Source organism: Herpailurus yagouaroundi, unplaced genomic scaffold (genome assembly GCF_014898765.1).
Source record: "Herpailurus yagouaroundi ecotype Mexico unplaced genomic scaffold, PumYag 189, whole genome shotgun sequence".
NCBI classification, from domain to species: Eukaryota; Metazoa; Chordata; class Mammalia; order Carnivora; family Felidae; genus Herpailurus; species Herpailurus yagouaroundi.
The window spans coordinates 16245652-16261387 of NW_024412420.1; the positions used below are offsets into that span (position 1 = coordinate 16245652).

The 15736-nt window shown below is 44.9% G+C and overlaps 1 protein-coding gene across 1 annotated transcript in view; it reads right to left on the bottom strand.

The window, feature by feature from the left end:
- The window catches only part of STAT3 (signal transducer and activator of transcription 3), a 68765-nt gene extending 63101 nt beyond the window's left edge, over positions 1-5664 (bottom strand). Inside the window, exon 1 of the mRNA XM_040497597.1 lies at positions 5448-5664. The gene's annotated coding sequence lies outside the window, so the exon portion shown is untranslated. The remainder of the gene's footprint in view (positions 1-5447) is intronic.
- Positions 5665-15736: the final 10072 nt, after the last annotated feature.

The following is a 15736-nucleotide window of genomic DNA, read 5'->3' on the forward strand; positions in this document are numbered from 1 at the left end:
CAAAGAGACCTATCACAGGGGCATTCGTGTAAACAGAAATTTACAGTTTGCCTATTCCTTTTACGTGACAGACTCCATCTCCTCCACCACAATGTAAATCCCCCTGGTCCCTATTCATTCAGTTTCTTTCCTATTAGCTTAGAATCTCCTAATTACTCCTTCTTTCCTTTGGGTTATTAATGGCTACCATGAATCATAACTTGCCCGACTTTGTAGGTAGATACTGCAGTTTTTAATAATATTAATTATTAGCACTCACATTTTAGCTATCTGCCAGGCACTGTGCAAAGTACTTTCTATACATTATCTTACTTAATCCTCACAACTGCTCTACAATGGAACCTGGTATCTGTATTTTATGGCTAGAGAAACTGAAGCCCACAGAAGTTAAAGCAACTGACCCATGGTCTAAGAGGTGCTGGATTTGGGATTGAAGCCCAAGGAGTCTGACCTCATAGCCCATTCTTTCACCTCCTATAGCAACTTTGGACCACGAAACCCTGAAACACACAGCCCAAGCATTTCTACACTTATAAGAACAGTTACCTTAGGACTGCTCAAAATAGAAGTTCCTTGTCCAATGTAGTTGAAAAATCAAAGGTCAGGTAAAAGTTCAGTGATTAGAAAAGACACTTATTCTTATGGATGGGTGTAGCAGACAGAAAAGCCAGATGATGTGTTTTACTTATTGTACTGGGAGTGGGGGGGGGGGCAGATTGCCTTCCTTATTGTTCTTTCATTAGGTGATTAAAAAGAAATTTGCAATAAATATGTCCAAGATATACTGGTAAGTAGAAAAAGAAAAAACCAGGAGAAATGCAGACCAAACTATTAACAGGATATATATAAGATACACATAGTTTATTTTTCTACAAATTTAAATTGCTTATAATAGCATACTGTTCTTTTGTAAGCAGGACAAAACAATTCAGTTTAATGAAACATGAAGCCAATAATGAACAGAAGAGAAGGGGTAACAGCTTCCTTTCCCCTCCGTTCTGTTCTCCTAAATTAATAACTTCCGCTTGTAGCTCCCTGGACACCCTATGCTGTTTTAAGCTTCTGCCCATTCTCATTCCCTGGCCTTGAATACAACTGTTCATTACTCAACTTTGTCAGGAGAATTCCTATTCATCCTACAAAACCCTATTCATAGGTATTCCAACCTGACAGAGCCCCTCTGTGATAGAGCCTTTTTCTCATCCCTGAAGAGAATTAATCTCTCTTCTGGGACATTTAATAAGGACTTAGATTTATGGAGTTCGTGGGGCACCTGGCTGGCTCAGTTGGTAGAGGAGGAAACTCTTGATCTCAGGGTTGTGAGTTCAAGCACCATGCTGGGCATAGAGATTACTTTAAAAAAAGAGGGAAAAAAAAAGATTTATGGAGTTCTTACAACGTGCCAAGCATTACGCTAAGCATTTTACCTACATTATCTCATCAAATCTTCAACAGGCCTGGGAGATAGGCACTGTTCTCTACTTTTACACCTAAGACCACTGAGACTCAGGTTCTGACTAGGATGTAGCAGGTCCGGGATCTGATCCCAGACCTGTTTGGCTCCAGAGCACGCGCCTTGAACCACTACCCTGCCATCTCCCCTGCCCTGAGTCCACACTGAAGCAGCACACACCCTGGTCCACACAGCACCTCCAGTTCTGTGAAACTGTATTTCATCACCCTTGGATGCCGCCTAGCACAATAATTGGCTCTCAATATAAAATACTTGCCGATAATAAATTAATTAAAATAAAACAGAACCGTTTGCCAATCTCACCTAAGATCTGCAGTAATCCTAACATGATAAATGAGAACTGAGCAGAACAGAAATTCATTCTTCCATATGCTATTCCTTTTAAAAACTAGAGACCTTTCAAACAGCTGACCACTAAAGTCCCATCTGACCATCCTGAAGTGTGCCCTAGCAAGCCAAGGTTCGTACTGACAGATGTGTAACCATGAGATTCGTTCTTTTCATCATAACCAACAAAGACTGAAACAACCCAGCAATGTCATCCTGCTGGACCTCACCAAGGCTGCTCCAGGACACCAGGACTTCTTCAAGATCTGGGGATGTCCCTAAGTGTTCTTCTGGTGGTTTTTATGAATGACTTAAAAGTTACAGTAAAATTGTATAGTAAATATGGAATGTCTTATGGACATTATATGGAATGTTTTATGTCTTATGGAAGACATAAAATGTGAATGGTCATTTGTAGCCAATTAAAAACCCTAAAAGACACTTCTGCACTGAAGAACATGAATCTGGTAAGTCAGAACACCTCTCTTTGGGAGCTGGCCCAATTTATAAGGTCAGGCCCAACGACAGCTCCCCCAGGGCAGAAGCCGTGTGCGCTGATATACTTTGTACAAATTAACCAATGCCAGGCATGTGCTTGACACATAGTAGGCACTCCACAATTAAACACCAATAGTTGGCCTCAAAAATCTTTAAAAGGACAAAAACAACTTCCATGGTCTGGCATTCAAGGCCTCTGGTGAGTGGATACTCCTCCCCTACTTACCTCACTCATCTATCAGGATTTTGTTGGTGTTGTATCACCATACCTCCTCACCCTAAATTCTTTATCCCTATCAAATTCCAACCATTATTTGGGACCCAGATCAAATCTCTCCTTTGGCAAGAAGACTTCCCAGACCACTCCAGGCCTCATAATCTTTCCGTCCTCTGAAGACCTGTAGTGCTTAGTGCAGCACTGTCTAATAGAACTTTCCAAGATAATGGAAATATTCTCTAGCTGTGCCATATATATATGTATACACACACACACACACACACACACACACACACACACACATATACACACATTTTTTTAAATATATAATAGCTACCTTGTTGGACAGTACAGGTTTAATGTCTCACCAGCTCTTTGAGGACATGCTGCACTGTCTGGATAAAGCATTTATCACATCCCCTCAGCGGACTGCAAGTTCTGTGAACAAAGCCTCTGATTCTTCATAGCAACTTTGCATTGCAAAAAGTAAATATCTGGTGAATCTGTACACCACCTCTGAGGAAACTGTAAGGTAAAAAGGTGCTATAGACTCAGCATCTGGAATGCACTACGTCTGCCCCAACTCATATCTGAAAGTCAAGACAAGCAGAGGCGGGGAGGGGGAGAAAGCAACTTTCTGGAGACACAAATGATCACTGATCAAGCCACAAGGCACTCTGGATCAAACGGCATTTTAGGTCACCACTATCCTTTACCTACAAACTTGCCTAAATAAGGATCTCTTCCCATTAGCAAATAGCTTAGCTATTTATTCTGATGATAATTATGCTAACTAAAAAGTTACTTCCCAAGTCAGACTCAGATGCAGCAGATGGAAAAATAACCTAAACAAAACCTACTTGTACTTCTTTTTCCACCTGTTTGTTGGCTATCTCCCTTGGAGTCTTATAGCCTATTCGTGGTATTTCCCTGTCCAGATATATGTTAGCATTTCAGTGACACTTTTCCCAGCAGGGCCTACAATCACTATAAATTAAGACCTAATACTTTCTCTTTTATGGTTGACTAATATTCCATTGTGTACAACTGTAACACATCTTGTCAGTTCATCTGTCAATGGTGACTTGGGCTGCTTCCCTATCTTGGCTATTATAAATAGTGCTGCAATAAACATAGGGGTGCAATAAAACAAAAAAGACCTAATACTTAACATAGATAATCAAAATAATACAAAATATACTTAAGGACAAGTTCTACCACTATGGCACTCTGCTGCCTTGGGCACCCACCTTGTTCCTTTAGCCTCAGTTTCCTTATCTATAAAATGAGATTAATGTCATGTGAACAACCTACCCCTTGCATGGCAAGTCATAGCTGTGGATAGTTCTAAGTACTCTCCCCAAAAGTACTATATACAGAAATAGAAGATTCATGAATTTGCTGGTGGTTCCCTGTGCCGGATATGCTAACAAATATAGTGACTTTAAGATCAACCCTCCAATATCTACAACATTTTTTTTTTTTTTTTTTGTATTCCAGACTTCTTTCTCCCATCCCACTATGCAAATGTCTGAGCAAAAATTCTGCTAGGATTCCAGTCTGGCACATGTAACAAGGAAATAAATGTGTTGACTCAGGGAACACAGACATATTTAATATAAAATAAAACAGAAACTTGGCTGAATCAAGTCATAACACAGTCTAAATCCACATATAAAAGACTGAGATGATTTATAGTTCTGATTTATTCAAACCAATGGTTTACCAGCACAGCCAAGCCAAAAAGTTGCAACCCATACCCAGAACATAGCCTGCAGATGCACACATGATAAAAACCAGCAGGTACACATTATGCACATTTTTAATTTAAAAAAAAGTGTGTCAATACCATACACCCACTTGATATAACACAGAGAGATGTACGCTAAACATGGAAAAAGCAACTTGGATGACGGTTTGAATTTTGCTAACTTAAGCCCAACCACACCTCCCAATCACAGGTAAAGTTTGCACACATGGCTTTGCCAAGTCCAGCCTGTCTTTGTTTCCCTCTGCGTTTACTCAAGATCTTGGCTCTAAGACAGAAAACTCCCACTCTCGATTGGTTCATTCTGTCCTATGCAATTAAGCAACACCACAATCCAGTAAACGCAAGGGCTCAATTATTTATCTTATGGCCAAGTTTACCAGGTGTTTATAAAAGAACAATGTCAAGAAGGAAAGAGGTTTATTTCTTTCTAGAACTGGCTTGATAGAGACTTTGTTTTTGGAAGGGGAGGAGGGAAGCAGGGTTTAACCTAGAAAAAAAGACGGGAGGGAATTTAAAAAGAGTACAAGACTGTCAATTTCCCTACAGGAAACTTGATTCTTATGCAATAATCTTACCCACAGCCAGCGGGGCCGTGGGGGGAAGACACCTATTTGTACCTCTAGAGGGGTACAGCTGGTTCCCAGAGGAGAGGGAACAGGGCAAGGCCGAGGAATTGGCTCAGCTGGGAGCCACCGGGCGCGTTGGGGAGCGGGGAGAAAGCTCTTTCCAACAGCCCCCCCGCCCCCGCCCATGATCTCTGCAGGCGTGACAGTTGCTCCTGTGGCCGGAACGTCCCCAGAGCCCCAGGGAGCAGGAAGTCGGGGGGCTGTCCCTCACTTCTGCCACCCCCACCCTAGAGTGCCCTCGCCCCACTGTTCTCCCCTCGAGCCCATTCTCTCTTCCTCGGCGTCAGCCCTTTCTCCAAAGAACGAAACTTCCTCCCAGCGCCCCCTGTCCTTTCAGAGGCCCGCTCCTGTCATCCCGGGAGTTGTCCCTTCTGAGCGACCCTCGAATCTCCACGTATTTCCCCCCGCCCCACTGAAGTTCGCATCCACAACTCCCCCAAACACTGCAGAGGCTCCCGGCCCCTCCGGCGCCCTCCGGGATCCCCAGACCTGGGGGCCGTCGGGGGGGGCGGCCCCACCCTTCACCCCCTTCACCTGTTTCTCGGGCTCAGGCCCGATAGGCCGGGGCTGCGCTTGCGCCGGAATGTGGGTCGCGAGGTTCACTCAGGCCGCCGGGCCTCTCCTAGCAGACGTGGAGAGACAGCGCCGAGCAGGGGTGCTCGTCAAGGATCCGGTTCGGGCTTGCTCGCTCCGCGGCGACGTCGGAACCCCAAACTCCCCCTCCCCGTCTACGCCGCCGCAGCTCCGGAAACCGCTGAATTACAGCCTCTCCAACCAATCCCCGCCTAGCCCCAGCCTGGCACAGACACGCCGCTTCTGCATAATTCATGAGACGGCCAGTTTTCCCGGCCACCCAGAGGCACTGGTGCAAGTACAGTACACCCGAAGCCCCACCCGCTAACCAATGAGGAGAGCCTCTGGGGTGGAAGGGCGGAGCCAAGAGTAGACTGGGAACGCCCCAGTTATGGCTGTTCCGAGCGCTTAGTGCTCCTCCCTCCGCTACAGCGGAGAGGGAGCCGCGGCCTTGGGCACAGAAACCCGGGGGGAGGGAGGGAAAATGACCGGAATGTCCTGCTGAAAACTCAGCTGAGTTCCTGGCAATGCGTGACGTCAGGACACTTTAAATGCCCCTGATGCGGCTCTCTTCTGCCCGCTCTCCCTTTTCCCAGCTCTTGCCTCCACGTGGGGGCGAGGTTGCGAGCCACTTACCACGTGGGAATCAACCAGTTAGACAATCCCCAGGTATCGCCAGATCCTCAGGGGGCCCAACGCCTGAACTGGGTTTCTGGGGACAGCAAAAAGAACATGGGTGACTCCCGCCTGCTTTGAACTTCAGTTTCTGCGTGAGTCGGGACACACACACCCGGAAACATGACGTGGAAATAGAGTAATTACTAGAGTGCGTGGGGAGAGGGTAGTGGATTTAACCCTGCCCTCCGTTCCGCCGCTTCAAGCATCAAACGCCAACGGCTCGCACATTGGCGGGTTCACAAGAAGGCAGACGACAGTGCATAAGAGGATTGACACATGTACACATTATTTTTATAGGTCTGAGCTGAAATACTTGAAATTGCCTGTCTTTTTCTTTTTCGTCCCGTCTATTTCAAATCCAAGTTTTACTGCATCGAAGCCAGTAGTTTATAGGAAATACAGACATTTTATCTTACAAAATAGGGGATGTACTTTGCATAATGGAATGGTGTGTGTGTGTGTGTGTGTGTGTGTGTGTGTGTGTGTGCGCCCATGCGCACGTGCTGTCACTATCAGGGTTTTTTCCTTAAAAAAAAATTTTTTTTAGTGTTCATTTATTTTTGAGAGAGAGAGCGCGAGCAAGGAAGGGGCAGAGAGAGAAGGAGACAGAACCTGAAGCAGGCTCCAGGCTCTGAGCTGTCAGCACAGAGCCCCATGCGGGGCTTGAACTCTCCAGCTGTGAGATCATGACATGAGCTGAAGGAGGATGCTTAACTGACTGAGCCACCCAGACTCCCCTATCAGGATTTTTTTAAATCACAGCTATTAATATTCGTACTTATTGTGTTTAATACAAAAAGGTGTAAAGATGAAAGATGGTTATGGCACCATCCAGATAAGATAACCCCCGATAAGTTTTTTTCAGTGAAACTTTTCATTTCGTGTTTTAATGAAACATGTTCATGGTTCAAAAAATCATACAGTTCAGGAAATTCAAAAATTAAAAATGAACATCTGTTGCCTTCTGCCACCAGTTCTTCACCCCAAGAATGGTTATTCTTAATTTCTGATGAGAAAATCAATGACTCTTAACCTTTGGGGAGGGGGGGAGCATTACAGATCCTTCTGAGAGTCTGCTGGAGACTATGGATTCTAGCCCCCAAAATACACAGCATGACTTTTACGCACAAATTCTGATGGCTGCCCAGATACCTGAAGCCCAGCCAAAGACTCCCGATTTGGATCTTAGGACCACCTTAAATAATCCAAGTGAGAGGTGAGAACACCTACAAGCACAAGTGGTAAAGTTGCTGATGGTGGAATTGAGTTACCCATTGCCCTCCTGTAGACCCAGCCCAGTATGGAAATTACTGAATTTATCTGATGTGCATGTTTGTGTGTGTTATCAATCACTGTGTTTATTTCACCACAGAACAGATACCCTTACCTTCCATCTCACCTAAACTCTGCTTTAGCTGTACTATTCCATGCAGTTGACTGATGGGTCTGATATTTGTTGCATTATTTACTGCATACAAAGCACCTACGGACTCATTACTTCTCTTCTTTTTCACAATAATTACGTGTAGCAAATAGAAGAAGCCATATTATTTACCAATAGGAAACTGAGGACAAAATAGTGTGATGTTCTCAAGGTCACAGAGGTACTCAGAGGTATACCAGGTGGGTTTGGAGCCAGGTTTTTGGACTCCCCATCCCATAGCTTTGTTCCACCCACTCAAACCCTGGCCTCTTCCCCTGACTCCTCAGCAGATGGCCATCGTTTCCCTCACTGCCCTCCCCCACATGCACATATAAAATCTACCCCTAAGCCTATCTGTTCCACCTATAAAACCTCTCTCCAGCCCAGCCACTGGCTTTTCTCCACCCTCTACAGAATCCCCCCAGCTTACAGATGGCAGTTTCTCCCACGTGAGCCAATGCTTTGACCTGAACTTTCTTTTCCAGCCTCCTTCCCGCCATAACAACACCTTAAACTCCCAAACTGAATTTATCACCTTCCTCCAAACATGTCAACGCCTTCTGTTACCTCATGCTTTTGTAGATCTGCTTCCCGCCTCCTGGAATACCTCCTCTTTCCTCATTCACAACCGGGAAACTCTTCAAAGTGCAGTTCCAACATTACCTCTTCAGGGCTTTCCGAGATTCTTCCTGGCAAAGTTAATCTCTTCTTCTGGACTCCTTTAACAGGTTGTATGCCCCATTTAGTACAGCATTCTTCACCTTGTACTTCATTAGCCTACTTCCTGATACACAAAATTAATAATTAACATGTATTAAGTAATTACCATGTTCCAAGAATTATGCTAAGCTTTTTATGTAGATTATTGTATTTGATCCTCACCAGAACCCCAGTGAGGCAGGTACTTTTGTAATTCTCATTTTCAACTGAGAAAACTATGGCTGAGAAAGTGAAAGACTGGTCCAAAGTCCCACAGCTAGAAACTACGGACGAACTCAGAATGAGAACCAGGTCTGGCTGACTCCAAAGCCTGGACTCTGCCTACATGCTTAAAACATATCCCAGGGGTGCCTGGCTGGCTCAGTCCGTGAGTGTGCAACGCTTGATCTCGAGGTCATGGGTTCAAACCCCATGTTGGGTGTAGAGATTTCTTAAAAACAAAAACAAAAACAAAACAAACATATCCCCCCCGAGCTGTAGGTTCCTAGAAGCTTGAACCCCCTTCGTGCTCATTTTCATAATTCCAGCAGCTAGCATCTAGCCCAGTTCTGGGCTAGAACTCACCGAAGCATGAATTGAATATTAATAAACATATTTTGAATAATCATATCAGTAATAGCTAGCCACGGAGTATTTACTATGAACTAGCCACTGCTCTGAACATGTATTATGTAACCCATCTATTAACTCAATCCTTATAATGACCCCATGAGGAGGATACTGTGATTTTACAGATTAAGAAGATGAGGCTTACCCAAGGTGAAGTGACTTACCCAAAAACATCAAGCTGGTAAATGGCAGAGACAGGATTGAAATCTACGTGAGTCTGATTCAAGAACGTGAATAGCTGCTCTTTCTTGACTATATCCCCAGGCTTAACCCTCCTCCTGGATCCCCAAGGAAGAGTTTAAAGGAGAGGAAAAGTGAGGCTCCCACCCTCCACCCAACAAATGAATAAAGGCAGAATCCCAGCCCCGGCTCGTTCAAGCATATGGTGGTTTATAAACATGTCTACAAATTCCTTGATACTTCTCCCATTTAAAGGAAGAGTCTGCTTCCACTCCCTCAGTAACTTACTTCTAATAAATAGAACACAGTGGAAATGATGCTGCGTGACTTCTGAGTTTAGGCCATAAAACACGATATAGCTTTCACCTGACTCTTTCCCTGGGACACTCGCCCTTGGAAGTGTTGTGAGGAAGCCCAGGCTACGCGTAGAGGCCACATGAAGGTGTTCTGGCCAACAGTCTAGCTAAGGCCCAGCCGACAGCAGGCATCAGCCATGAATGGAAGCAGCCTCCAGATGATTCCAGCCCCCCATCTTTCAAGCCACCCCAACAGAGGCCAAGTGAAGCAGAGGTGAGTCGTCTTTACTGAACCTTACACAGATTACAAATTCATAAGCAAAATAAATGTTGTCGTTGTTTTAAGCCAGTAAGTTTTTGGGTGGTTTGTTACATAGCGATGGGTAGGAAGGATAAGTTTCCATTGATCTCTTCAGAGAGACTCAGGAACTATAAGCTAGATCAGGAACTGAGACTGATCAGGCTTTGTAAAGTTCTAGAAACTTTATTTACTCCCTCTTCCCTGGAGGAATTAGCAGTTGAACTCTAAAGCAAGAAGAAGGCATGGCAAAGAAGAGATTCAGACAAGAATCTCGGGGGTGGTAAATGGGTGGCGAGTCACTGCAGTGACCAAAGGAGGCACGAGGCAATCTGTGTATGTGATAGGACCCCCGTGGGGCTCGGCAACAGAAAGGCTCACCAGGACTGCCCAACTCCCCCTCACTCAAATAAGAGAAAAGAGCATCTCTTTTTCCTCCTGTCTGAAGAACAGTCCTCCCTCCTCAATATTTGCAAGGCTAAGCTCTTTCCCTGTGCTGCTTAAAATATCATTCATGTCATTCGGTCCCTTCAGTGGCTTCCCATAGGGTTTAGGATAAAGGAGTTCTGCTTTTTCTCATTCCTGTCAAGGCCCTGCCTATCCCACCAACCTGCCTCCTGCCCACTAAATTCCAGCTAGTCCCTTTCCCACCTCAGGGCCTTTGCACATCCCATTCTTGTTCCGTCTCCAGCTTTGGCACAACTAGTTCCTCCTCACCCTACTGGTCTCACTTGCTTAGAGAAGCCTTGTCTAACTACTCCCATCTACAGTTGCTCCCAGAGTGTTAATCACTATGTGCTATTTCCTGTGGAACTCTTATCATACTCGCCATTTTATTTACCTGTATACAGTCTCTTATCTGTCAGTTCCAGGAAAACAGATCTTACCTGTTTGCTGCTCCCTTGCCTCCTCAGTGCTGGGCATATACTAGGTGCTCAATAAAGACTTACTGAACAAATAGAAGTGCTCTTGGTCCCACTCTTCCCCTCTCTGAGTTTTATCAATTCCCCTCTGCCTCCTGACCTTCTCCACTTATTCTTCACTTCTGTCTCTGAAGATATTCCTTCTTTCCTATCTCGACCCTCAAGTTATCCCTCTTTCCCATCATGTTCCCCATGTCCCCACCCCCGCTTGTGCTACCAAAGTGGCTTCTGCCCTCTTTCTCCATAGGACTGTGCTCTTGAGGGCCACCAAGAATCTCCTCTTAAAGCTAATGTCTTCTTTTTGCCATTTTATTTAACTTTGCTACAGAATGTGGTACTATCAACCGTTTCCCCTCCTCTCTCCTCGACGTATTTTCCTCCCTTGCCCATTGCAGCAGTCCATAGAAGCCATTGCATTAACCAGAAAGCTAATGGAGCTAACGTGAGACACCCTGGGTTTGAATCCTGGCTTTGACACAGAATAAACTGTGGAGCCCTGGGCACGTTCCTTACCCTCTCCGAGACTCAGCACCCACGTCTTCAAATAGAGAACATGATTCTGACCTGGGTTAGTTTGTGTTAAGATGTTTTTGATGGGGCTCCTGGCTCGCTCAGTTGGTGGAGCATGCGACTCTTGATCTCGGGGGTGTGGGTTTGAGCCCCACATTGGGTGCAGAGATTACTTCAGAAAAAATAAAAAAATTTTTTGACGTTTTTTTTTTTCTTTTTTTGAGACAGAGAGAGACAGAGCATGAACAGGGGAGGGGCAGAGAGAGAGAGGGAGACACAGAATCTGAAACAGGCTCCAGGCTCTGAGCTGTCAGCACAGAGCCCGACGCGGGGCTCGAACTCACGACCACGAGATCGTGACCTGAGCTGAAGTCGGCCGCTTAACCGACCAAGCCACCCAGGCGCCCCTAAAATATTTTTAAATAAAAGAATAAAATGTTTTTGATTGGAAGATACTCTCAAGTTAACTGTGAAGCATGGCAGGTAAAAGCCAGATCCTGGCAGGGTCCCCTGCTCAGGCACCCCACCTATGCAGCAATGTGCCCCTGGGCTGGCTGTTTAACCTCTCTGAGACTCATTAGAGAGGTTGATGAGTATCCTCATCAACGAAATAGGAACTATGAGAGCATCTCCCTCATAGGTTGTTATGATGATTAGATGAGGTAACAAGCAAAGCATTCAATATAGCATCCGGCTCACTGCACCCCTTCAATTTATGTTAGCTATTATTATCTTACGCAAAATAAAAAAATCACAAAATTGGAGAGACTTATCAGAAAGAAACTGAGATGGCTTCCAAATTTCAATAAAGAGTTGAACAGCCACACCTTGGGAAGAGCAATTTCAGGAAACTCACCAGAGAGGGGTTTTGTAGAACATCTCACTAAAGCTCTACCTTTCCTTTAATCTGACCTGAGGCTGCTGCTGAAAATGTTCAGTCTCTGTGGCTGTTGGTTCAAAATTCTAAATTGATGGCATAGAGGATTTCATTGGCCCAGAAAGGACCAGATATCCATCTTGACAAGGCAGCTGTGAACAGGGGCAGGGGTCCTGGTCACCCAGCAGAGACACAGCCCTGGAAGAAAAGGGCAGGGACTTTTCTGAGCAGAGGAACATCCAATACCCATCAGAATTACCTGAGATAATGTTTATGGAAGTGCCTTACCCAGAAAGATGTCCTTTATCCCTCTCTGACCATCCATGGTCCACTTTGCTGCCCCCACCCCACCATCCCCACGACTTCCTAAGGTTGGGCACTTCTGCCTTTAACTTTTTTTTTAATTTATTTACTTATTGTAAGAGAGAGAGAGAGAGAGAGAGAGAGAGAGAGAGAGAGAGAGAGAGAAAGCATGGGAGGGGCAGAGAGAGAGGGAGAGAATCCCAAGCAGTCACCATACTGTTAGTGCAGAGCCCTACACAGGGCTTGAACCCATGAACCGTGAGATCGTGACCTGAGACGAAATCAAGAGCTGGACGCTTAACCACCTGAGCCACCCAGCACTCCTGCTTTTAATTCTAAATTCCATCCTTTTCTCCCTCTGACCCCCCTCCCTTGGCAAACTCATCTATTCCTAGCACCTCAAAGGAACACCTCTCTTCTGACAACTCTTTTGTGCTGAGTCTTATTAGGTGCAGATAAATTACTTTATCTCCTGGGTCTGCAGAAACTTCCTCTGTAAAATGATTCTTACTGTTGCCTCATCTATAAAACAAAACCTCTTTCAGTTCCAACATTCCATAATTCTATTAACTGTTCTTTGGTTATGCCTTCTGCTTTCCTGCCTTCTTTGCCTTTCTGCACACTGTTCCCTTTGCCTGGAGAACTTTCCCTGTCCACATCACTGCTTTCACTTAATTACCACTTTCTGAGTACCTACAATGTTAATGGCTATCTCTTGGGTCCTGCCTGGCTCTCAACAAGTCCTCCTTTCCTGGGGCTTGCTCCTCTCCCCACTTGCAATCATATACTGAAATGGGTCCTTTCAGCCACGTCTGTATTACATGATCCTTTCCTCCTGGCCATAGATTATTAAATCCAGGATGAACACGGATGTTAATTGCCTTAATCAGATTTTCTTTGCCAGGAATCTGGAATTTGAAACTGAGAGGCATAGAACCTGGGAGCCCTTAGAGTGGAGTTCCATTAATGTCAGCATGTTAGAGAAGCCTATCCATCAACTCCCTCTCAGAAGTCCCTGGAGATGCCCTGATGCCTATTCTTCCTAACTTAGCCATTCAGTGATTCCTTGGAGTCCACAGGGTATCTTGGCAGCCTTCCAACATACGCTCCTTTTTCCCATTTGGCCAATGTCTTTTTTTTTTTTTTTTCTTATATTTTCAACCAAAGAACCATTAACCACTGTGATTGTATTTGAGACACTGTTAGGCTCTGGTGACACAAAAATCATCTAAAATACTGTCTCAGCTCTCTAGCAACATCTATTTGAAATCCTACCCATTTTTAGGATAGCAGCTTAGAAGCCACCTTCCTACTTTAAATGTCCCCATATTCCCCAAGCAGGATTAATCCCTTGCCAGTGTATTGCCATTGCATTTTGCTTTACCTCTCTTACAGTCGTCTCTTTGAGCTCTTTTGTACATCTGCCTTTCCCACTAATTGCAAACCCTTTAAAATCAAGAGCTAGATGTGTTGTTTTTTTTTTAGTTCTTGGCTCCTAGCACAGTATCACAAACAGATCACTGGGAAAGAACATCTGTTGTTTTGTCGGCCTATCATCCTCTCCCCTGTCTGTTGATAACAGCAACCCAATTTTCATTTGGGAAATCAGCCTTTCTCACTCTCTATTCCACGGTTCTAGAAGTGATACATACCCTAGATTTGGTCAGAGGCACAGTGGTTTGGATCTATGACCTAACAGGGCCAACGGACATCATATCTGTGATTCTGGCCAGAAGGATTTGGAAAGAAACCCTCTTAACGAGGGTTGTTTAGCTGTTAAGCCACAAGCCTGAAGTTATTGATGACCATCTTTACCAGCACATGGGGAAAATCTGATTATTAATAAAACAAATACAGTGGAGGGGCACCTGGGTGGTTCAGTCAGTTAAACGTCTGACTGCTGGTTTCAAGTCAGGCCGTGATCTCACCGTTTGTGAGTTTGAGCCCCCTATCGGGCTCTGTGCTGACAGTGCAGAGCCTGCTTGGGATTCTGTCTCCCTCTTTCTCTGCCCGCTCTGCTTGCTCTCTCTCTCTCTCTCTCTCTCGAAATAAATAAAAATAAACTTAAAAAACAAAACAGAACAGGGCACCTGGGTGGCTCAGTTGTTAAGTATCTGACTTTGGCTCAGGTCATCATCTCATGATTCATGAGTTCGAGTTCCGCATCAGGTGAGCTTCAGCCCTACCTCGGGTGAGCCCTGCTTCCCTCTCTCTCTCCCTCTCTCTCAGTCTGTGCCCCGAATTGGGCTCCATGCTGACACCTCAGAGCCTGGAACCTGCTTTGGATTCTATCTCCCTCTCTGCCCCTCCCTGGTTTGCACTCTGTCTCTCTCAAAAATAAATAAATGTTAAAAAATGTATATATGTATTTTTATATATACAAATATATACATTTATATATATATATATTTATATATTTATATTTATATTTCTTGGAGTGCCTGGGTGGCTCAGTTTTTTGAGCATCCGACTCTTGGTTTTGGTTTAGGTCATGATCCCAGGCTCATGGGATCGAGCCCAGCATCAGTCTCTGTGCTGAACTTGAAGCCTGCTTAAGATTCTCTCTCTCTCTTTCTCTCTCTCTCCCCCGCCCCTCTCCCCTGCTCTTTCTCTCTCTCTCTCTCTCTCTCTAAAATAAAGGGAAAATATATATATTCCTCTATCTTTACTTATTCTATCTCTGTCTGGCAGTAGTGTGGAGAATGGATTGGAAAAATAATCTATTTTTAAATTATTATTTGAGAGAGAGAGAGTGCATGCATAAGCAGGGAAGAGGGGCAGAGGGAGAGAGATTCTTAAGCAGACTCCACACTCAGAGTGGAGCATGATGTGGGCTCAATCCCACCACCCTGGGATAATGACCTGAGCCAAAAACCAAGAGTCAGAAGATCAACTGACTGAGCCACCCAGGCGCCCTGGAAAGAGAATCTAAAGTCATTTCAAATACTCTGGGTGGGAGCAGATGAAGGTCTGGACCAGTCTAAGACTGACTACAGCTGTTTCCTTCTGACCCCAATGAAAAGTTACCTCTTTGGAATAGGACTTTGAAGGTACCATTTAGAGACCTGATAACTCAATCTGAGACTGTACAGGAACTTCCTTTGATCCTGGGTCACATTTGATGGGATCCTTCGAGAGACAATACCCCTAGTTTATTGTCTGCTTCTAACCCATGGAAATACTGCTAATGATGGGTGGGCAAGTTCATGACCGGTTGGGGGAAAAAGGGCTTTGTAGCTGTGGGACCTTGGAATTCCATAAAATCCGATTGGTAGGCAGTTGACTCTCTCATCAGTGCCTGAAACCAGCCCTCCTCCTCCCCTCAGCAGCAAGGGAAGAGGAAAAGGAGTAAATTCTGATTCAAGGAAGTTTCGGCCCCACACTGTTATGTAAAGAAGGAATGCCATGGAGCAGGAGCCAGCAGAAATGTGGC